Raw genomic sequence first — 7500 nt, forward strand, 5'->3', positions numbered from 1 at the left:
AAATGAGGAGATGTAGTAGAAGAGAAAGTTCGAAAGGAAGCGAATTTTAGTCGAAGAAAAGGTAAGCGTAGATGTTTGTGCGTGTGGCGTGGCTATGTTCGTGAGAGGTGTGTGTGTGTATCTTACGGGAAGTGAGTAGAGTTCACTTCCCGTGTGTAGAGCGCGTTCCTGTTAAGCCACAGGTTGGGCCTGAGTAGCCTGCATTTCCCCAGGTTGGGTTTGAAATCCTGTAGAGTTGATCCAGTGGCGGTGCGAGGGGGGGGGGGGCAGGCGGGTGGTGTAAACCCGTCTCCCGACGTCAACGAAGAGGTCGGCCGGCAGCAGCAAAGGAGATATATCTCCTCACCACCACCGGCGAGCGTGTAGAGCGCGTTCCTGATAAGCCACAGGTGGGCCTGAGTAGCCTGCTTTTCCCCAGGTTGGGTTTGAAGGTCAGTAGAATTTATTCAGTGGCGGTGCGAGGGGGGGGGCAGGCGGACGGGTGTTGTATGATCTCTTTCCTTCCAATCACAACTCTGAAAACAGAGAATTACGCGATTGGGAATTGTGTGTAAAATGTTAGAAGTGTAAACTCGCTCACCAGCGTCAGCGAAGAGGCCAGCGTTAGGTTGCGGGCCAGTTAGACAGAGAGGTGTCCCAAATCTCTCCGTCGACCAGCCCGCGATCAGATCGAGGGCTCTGAGTGAGAGACGGTTTGGGCCTCTGCTAAGCCAACGAGCAAGTTGTGCGTGTGCCTCTTTTCTTCCAAGCACTACTCTGAAAACAGAGAATTACGTGACTTGGGAAATATGTGTATTTGTCTTGGTGTAAACCCGCCTGCCGACGTCAACGAAGAGGTCAGCCTGTGCCAGACCGGCAGCAGCAAAGGAGATATATCTCCTCGCCACCACCGGCCGGCGAAGATTCCTGGGCGTTTGTTGAGAGAGCTGGAGTGCAGAGACGTCCGACCTCTAGGAGTGCTGTGTTGATTCTGAATTCTGAATTCTGAATTCCTAGGAAAGACCACCCGCTTGCGCGGGATCAGTTTTTGTGGGAGGGGAAGAATGTCTGTAAGAAAATGAAAAGATAGTAGCGTTTAAAAGAGGGCTATTGCCACCGGGCGAATTAGCGAGCGATTTGGGGCAGTTGGTGGTCGTGGCTCGGGAGAAATGGACTGGGAGCTTGGACGGGGGCGCCGACGCCGGGATTAAAAACAGATTACAATCACCAAAAGTTCAGAAAATGGTAGGAGGTGTAGTAGGAGAGAAAGGTGGAAAAACGGAAAAATCTTTAGTAGGAGGTAAACTGAAATGAGGAGATGTAGTAGAAGAGAAAGTTCGAAAGGAAGCGAATTTTAGTCGAAGAAAAGGTAAGCGTAGATGTTTGTGCGTGTGGCGTGGCTATGTTCGTGAGAGGTGTGTGTGTGTATCTTACGGGAAGTGAGTAGAGTTCACTTCCCGTGTGTAGAGCGCGTTCCTGTTAAGCCATAGGTTGGGCCTGAGTAGCCTGCATTTCCCCAGGTTGGGTTTGAAATCCTGTAGAGTTGATCCAGTGGCGGTGCGAGGGGGGGGGGGGGGGGGGGGGGGGGGGGGGGGGGGGGGCAGGCGGGTGGTGTGTAAACCCGTCTCCCGACGTCAACGAAGAGGTCGGCCGGCAGCAGCAAAGGAGATATATCTCCTCACCACCACCGGCGAGCGTGTAGAGCGCGTTCCTGATAAGCCACAGGTGGGCCTGAGTAGCCTGCTTTTCCCCAGGTTGGGTTTGAAGGTCAGTAGAATTTATTCAGTGGCGGTGCGAGGGGGGGGGGGCAGGCGGACGGGTGTTGTATGATCTCTTTCCTTCCAATCACAACTCTGAAAACAGAGAATTACGCGATTGGGAATTGTGTGTAAAATGTTAGAAGTGTAAACTCGCTCACCAGCGTCAGCGAAGAGGCCAGCGTTAGGTTGCGGGCCAGTTAGACAGAGAGGTGTCCCAAATCTCTCCGTCGACCAGCCCGCGATCAGATCGAGGGCTCTGAGTGAGAGACGGTTTGGGCCTCTGCTAAGCCAACGAGCAAGTTGTGCGTGTGCCTCTTTTCTTCCAAGCACTACTCTGAAAACAGAGAATTACGTGACTTGGGAAATATGTGTATTTGTCTTGGTGTAAACCCGCCTGCCGACGTCAACGAAGAGGTCAGCCTGTGCCAGACCGGCAGCAGCAAAGGAGATATATCTCCTCGCCACCACCGGCCGGCGAAGATTCCTGGGCGTTTGTTGAGAGAGCTGGAGTGCAGAGACGTCCGACCTCTAGGAGTGCTGTGTTGATTCTGAATTCTGAATTCTGAATTCCTAGGAAAGACCACCCGCTTGCGCGGGATCAGTTTTTGTGGGAGGGGAAGAATGTCTGTAAGAAAATGAAAAGATAGTAGCGTTTAAAAGAGGGCTATTGCCACCGGGCGAATTAGCGAGCGATTTGGGGCAGTTGGTGGTCGTGGCTCGGGAGAAATGGACTGGGAGCTTGGACGGGGGCGCCGACGCCGGGATTAAAAACAGATTACAATCACCAAAAGTTCAGAAAATGGTAGGAGGTGTAGTAGGAGAGAAAGGTGGAAAAACGGAAAAATCTTTAGTAGGAGGTAAACTGAAATGAGGAGATGTAGTAGAAGAGAAAGTTCGAAAGGAAGCGAATTTTAGTCGAAGAAAAGGTAAGCGTAGATGTTTGTGCGTGTGGCGTGGCTATGTTCGTGAGAGGTGTGTGTGTGTATCTTACGGGAAGTGAGTAGAGTTCACTTCCCGTGTGTAGAGCGCGTTCCTGTTAAGCCACAGGTTGGGCCTGAGTAGCCTGCATTTCCCCAGGTTGGGTTTGAAATCCTGTAGAGTTGATCCAGTGGCGGTGCGAGGGGGGGGGGGGCAGGCGGGTGGTGTAAACCCGTCTCCCGACGTCAACGAAGAGGTCGGCCGGCAGCAGCAAAGGAGATATATCTCCTCACCACCACCGGCGAGCGTGTAGAGCGCGTTCCTGATAAGCCACAGGTGGGCCTGAGTAGCCTGCTTTTCCCCAGGTTGGGTTTGAAGGTCAGTAGAATTTATTCAGTGGCGGTGCGAGGGGGGGGGGGCAGGCGGACGGGTGTTGTATGATCTCTTTCCTTCCAATCACAACTCTGAAAACAGAGAATTACGCGATTGGGAATTGTGTGTAAAATGTTAGAAGTGTAAACTCGCTCACCAGCGTCAGCGAAGAGGCCAGCGTTAGGTTGCGGGCCAGTTAGACAGAGAGGTGTCCCAAATCTCTCCGTCGACCAGCCCGCGATCAGATCGAGGGCTCTGAGTGAGAGACGGTTTGGGCCTCTGCTAAGCCAACGAGCAAGTTGTGCGTGTGCCTCTTTTCTTCCAAGCACTACTCTGAAAACAGAGAATTACGTGACTTGGGAAATATGTGTATTTGTCTTGGTGTAAACCCGCCTGCCGACGTCAACGAAGAGGTCAGCCTGTGCCAGACCGGCAGCAGCAAAGGAGATATATCTCCTCGCCACCACCGGCCGGCGAAGATTCCTGGGCGTTTGTTGAGAGAGCTGGAGTGCAGAGACGTCCGACCTCTAGGAGTGCTGTGTTGATTCTGAATTCTGAATTCTGAATTCCTAGGAAAGACCACCCGCTTGCGCGGGATCAGTTTTTGTGGGAGGGGAAGAATGTCTGTAAGAAAATGAAAAGATAGTAGCGTTTAAAAGAGGGCTATTGCCACCGGGCGAATTAGCGAGCGATTTGGGGCAGTTGGTGGTCGTGGCTCGGGAGAAATGGACTGGGAGCTTGGACGGGGGCGCCGACGCCGGGATTAAAAACAGATTACAATCACCAAAAGTTCAGAAAATGGTAGGAGGTGTAGTAGGAGAGAAAGGTGGAAAAACGGAAAAATCTTTAGTGGGAGGTAAACTGAAATGAGGAGATGTAGTAGAAGAGAAAGTTCGAAAGGAAGCTAATTTTAGTCGAAGAAAAGGTAAGTGTAGATGTTTGTGCGTGTGGCGTGGCTATGTTCGTGAGAGGTGTGTGTGTGTATCTTACGGGAAGTGAGTAGAGTACACTTCCCGCGTGTAGAGCGCGTTCCTGATTAGCCCCAGGTAAGGCATGAGCTCTCCTGTATTTCCCCAGGTTGGGTGTGAGTTGAGTATGCTTGTAGCCTGTCAGTTATTGGGCTACATGCAATATTATTATTACTATTATTATTTCATCATTATTGCTATCACCAGTCAAAGCTGGTGAAGGGGTATATCATTAATAGGTACGGTTATACACGTCTTATCGTGTACACCGCACATGGGACGGGCACAGCTGACAGATAGTCTGTACGGTGTGGTCTAGGTGTAATGTGTTGTATCAGGTGTTTGTGTCTGTCGTGCAGGTTTTCTAGGTGTCTTGAGTGAAGCTTGTGTTTGTATTGGTTGAGTGGACGGATGTTGGAAATTCGGTGTAGAGACTCAGTGGTTCTGAAGTCGCTCCATCGCGAACCCGTGATGAACTTGACAGCGGCATTCTGAACCTTCTAATGCTCGTAGTTATTAGTAGGACATGTCAGCTGGCTTAGTCCCGGGGACTGGCATAGAATCGGTCTGACGAGGGCTAGGTACAATCGACGTTTGGTGATCAGTGTTGCAGTTTTGAAGCGTCTTAGCTTTCCCAGCACAGCCCTAGCCTTCGCTCCCTGCTTGCGGAATTGTGGCCACTATCAAGTGTGCTACCCAGCACACAGGTATGGTCCTTCACTGGGATGTTTGTGTTGTTTATTTTAAGAGGAGTGTTTGTGATTGTTCTGTTGGTTCGCTTGCAGCAGAGGAATACAGCATTGCATTTCGACGCGTTGGTCTTAATGCGCCACTGTTGCTCCCACGTGTGTTCCCCGTCAAGGATGTTTTGCATTACGTGTAACGCTCCCTGCAGCGTTTTGTGTCTGCTGATGTGGTTAGTGTCGTCCGCATACGAAAGAGTTAGAGCCTGGTTGCGTGAATAAGCTGGCTCTGGCAGGTCATTCGTATATAGATTGTACAGAGTGGGGGCAAGGACTGACCCTTGTGGTACTCCAGCCTTCGGCACAAAAGGTTGGGACAGACAGCCCCGCCACTTTATTCTTATTGTCCTGTCGTCCAGGTAGTTGCAGAGCAACCTTGTGAACGGCAGGGCAAAGTCGAAGTTGTGGTACAATTTGTACTTAAGGCCTTCATGCCAGACAGTATCGAATGCCTTCTCCACATCCTTACAAACCAAAATGGCCTTACCAGGGCGACCGTCTGGCGGTCTTTGAACCCATTGAGTGATTATGGATATTACGTCATCTGCACCGCGCCCCGGCCGAAAACAAAATTGGCAATCCCTCAGCACATTCTTCGTCTTTTAGTACACGGTCAGGCGGCGGCATAGGACGTGCTCAAACACCTTACCAAAGTACTCCAGAAGGGAGATCGGCCGATATGAAAGGGGGGCGGAGGCGGGTTTCTGGGGTTTAGGAATGAGGATGGCGTGTGAGGCCTTGAATAGTTGTGGGAAGTACCCAGAGGCTAGTGAGCTATTGTATTGTGTTGTCATGTGTGAGATTATGTTGTCTGGAATACGTTTGAGTATGTGTGCATCGATGCCTGAGGGGCCAGGGGATTTTAGTTTTAAAGCCGAGATAACCCCCTTTACCTCCTCCATAACGATGGGGCAGATAAGGGGATCATCTTCATCTAACTGAGAGAGATCAACAGTCCCGTCGGGAATGAGGTCACTACATCTGTTCATGAAGGAGTTAACACTGTGCAAGGCGCTAAAGCAATGTGGTCCTTGCACAGGATGGGGTTTAAAGACCTCACTCCATGCTGACGCCAGAAGGTCAGCTTGGTGTTGGGGGAGTGTGCAGAGTGGTTAAGATGGTTGATGACCTTGGGTGGAGGCACAGAGCACTCCTCCAGCTGACGTTTGAGAGTCCTCCAGAACTTGGAAGGGTCCGTCTCACAGGCGCCGGAGAGCGAGGCCATCAGTTGCTCCTCCTCACGATGTGAATCGATGTAGAGGGACTTCCTCAGGTTATTCTGTAGCCAGTGCATGTCTCGTAGGATGGCGACACGGGCCTCTAGGGGTGCTTGTAATAGATCTGTAAATCTGTTCTGCAGTGCAATGCGTAGTCTGTTAGTGCGCATAGAAGTGGTGAACGTGGCAACCTTTCGGTGCTTTGTACTAGGAATGTGCTTTTTTACAGCGTTTTTGACCAACTTTGTAAGTGAGCGCCATTCCTGCTCTATCGCCGCATGTGGAGCATTGTTCATGTTTGTGTTGGTGTATGTCGTGAGAGTGTTTTTGAAGCCTTCCCAGTCGGCCTGACTGTAACGTAACCGAGGGGATAAGGATGGGTGAGGTGGAGATGCGAAGGATTAAGGGTATGTGGTCTGAGAGGGTGGGGGCACCGGGTGAGATAGTAGAGTTGAGGAAGAAAGCTCGGCTGTTGGAGAACACCAGGTCGGGCTTACCATGCAATCCATGACCTATGAATGTGGGAAAGTCCGGACCTAGGAACTTCAGCCGGTGAAGTATAGTAAGAGAGTGCAGTTGCCGACTCACTGAGCTGCTGTTGTGCGTTCCAGGGCTCCAAGCAGCATGCCTGCAGTTGAAGTCGCCAATGAAGAAGGTTGGGACTTTGTATGACATCACCTTAGCAATGTCAACAAAGGGGAGGATGGGGATACGGGGAGGGCGGTAGAGGGTACAGAGGAGGATGGGGCCGCGAATGGTGCTCAACTTGATCGCGAGCATCTGCTCATAGTGAAATTGATCAAGTATAGTTGCCTGAAGGGACTTCCTGGCTAAAATACAGACGCCCGAGTGCAAAGCAAGACCCCGACTCCAAGTGTTGAAGCCTTGAATCTTGGGAAGAGAGTCGGGGGCTGGATCACCCATCGAAGTCAAACAAATGACATCAGGACTGTGTCTGGCAATCTCTAACAAGGTGCTGGTCCTTTGTGGGGTCCAGTGACGGACGTTCTGGTAGAACACACGTAAATCCAATCTATCCATAGGAATAGTTGGCTTCAGTGAGTCCCACTAACTGGAGGGAGTTTTGAGAGGAAGCTTAGTTAGCCTTAGGGGCTTGGAGGGTTAGCACTTCGCTGTCGGAGGAGGAGGAGGATGCACTATCGTTAGACTGGACAGTGTCTGGAGTAGTGCTGGTGAAGGGGATTATGTCCCGCAGCGTCTCCTTTGTGAGTTTAGTCAGGTTCAACTTAGGCCTCCCAGTCGAGCTGGCACGTGGTATGGCCACGCGGCGCGGGAGCCCGGAGGAGGATTTGTTTGCCCCTGACGAGGAGAAGCGAGGGCTTAGGATTGGGGAGCGTGAGCGGTTGCTACGTTGGTAGGATTCAAGTTTGGATGCCCCGGACTTGGGGCGTGATTGCCTTAGGTTAGGTTCTTGCGCAGCCTTCATGGGGTAGGCGGAGGAGGAGGAGGTGGAGGAATCAGAGGGAGGGGGTGTGGAGGGAGAGGGGGTGGAAACGGAAGGAAAAACAGAGGGAGCGGTGGT

At 51.6% G+C, this 7500-nt stretch overlaps 1 protein-coding gene across 10 annotated transcripts in view; it reads left to right on the forward strand.

Moving 5' to 3' along the window:
- The window catches only part of LOC143021739 (carboxypeptidase D-like), a 241539-nt gene that overhangs the window by 168270 nt on the left and 65769 nt on the right, over positions 1-7500 (forward strand). The gene's annotated exons all lie outside the window — the stretch shown is intronic.

Source organism: Oratosquilla oratoria, chromosome 42 (assembly GCF_046742065.1).
Source record: "Oratosquilla oratoria isolate Oo_2021 chromosome 42, ASM4674206v1, whole genome shotgun sequence".
In the NCBI taxonomy this organism is placed as follows: Eukaryota; Metazoa; Arthropoda; class Malacostraca; order Stomatopoda; family Squillidae; genus Oratosquilla; species Oratosquilla oratoria.